The sequence below is a fragment of the Nanorana parkeri genome, unplaced genomic scaffold (genome assembly GCF_000935625.1).
Source record: "Nanorana parkeri isolate BGI_ZX_2015 unplaced genomic scaffold, ASM93562v1 scaffold15, whole genome shotgun sequence".
In the NCBI taxonomy this organism is placed as follows: Eukaryota; Metazoa; Chordata; class Amphibia; order Anura; family Dicroglossidae; genus Nanorana; species Nanorana parkeri.
In genome coordinates this window covers 727,879-728,999 of record NW_017306283.1, presented here as the reverse complement: position 1 = coordinate 728,999, position 1,121 = coordinate 727,879, and the positions used below count along the sequence as shown (strand labels likewise).

The window sequence follows — 1,121 nt, the reverse complement described above, 5'->3', positions numbered from 1 at the left end:
ATTATGATGGTGATAATAATGATGAAGACGATAATAATGAATATGATGATTGATGATGATTGATGATGAATATGATGATGATTATGATGCTGATGATGAATATGATGATGATGGTGATGATGATGAAGATGATGATGATGGTGATAATAATGATGAAGACGATAATAATGAATATGATGATTGATGATGATTGATGATGAATATGATGATGATTATGATGCTGATGATGAATATGATGATGATGGTGATGATGATGATGGTGAAAAGAATATTATAAATGATGATGAATATGATGATGATTGATGATGAATATGATGATGATTGATGATGAATAGGATGATGATGATGATGATGATTGATGATGAATATGATGATGATGGTGATGCTGCTGCTGATGATGATTGATGATGAATATGATGATGATGGTGATGAAGACGATAATAATAATGAATATGATGATGATGAATATGATGATTGATGATGTATATGATGATGATGGTGATGAAGACGATAATAATAATGAATATGATGATGATGAATTTGATGATGAATATGATGATGATGGTGATGAAGACGATAATAATAATGAATATGATGATTGATGATGAATATGCTGCTGATGATGATTATGATGAAGATGATGATTGATGATTATGATGGTGATAATAATAATGAATATGATGATGATGGTGATGATTATGCTGATGAAGATGATGATTGTGATGGTGATAATAATAATGAATATGATGATGATGATAATATTGATAATAATAATAATGATGATGATATCAAAATAATGATCTTCTCTATGTTAAGCATTATGAGCAATCCCAGCCATTTAATTACGCCATGGATATCCTGAATATGGTCTTCACAGGACTGTTTACAGTGGAGATGGTGCTGAAACTCATCGCATTCAGGCCGAAGGTCAGTCCAGTATCTTTCCACGTCCCCCCGTCTCCATAATGATACCCTGTGCACCTTTCTATTACTTTACATCTCCATCATTGTAGTTCAGTGTTCATTCTTCACTGTAGAGGTTTCATACTCCTTCCCTGAAACGGCTGATTTCAGTAAAAATGCATTGTGATGTCTGGGGGGGGGGGGGGCCTACTGTGGCA

General features: G+C 33.3%; 1 protein-coding gene across 1 annotated transcript in view; it reads left to right on the top strand.

The window, feature by feature from the left end:
* Nucleotides 1-1,121, top strand: part of LOC108788491 (voltage-dependent L-type calcium channel subunit alpha-1F-like) — a 72,323-nt gene that overhangs the window by 57,082 nt on the left and 14,120 nt on the right. The window lies entirely within an intron of this gene.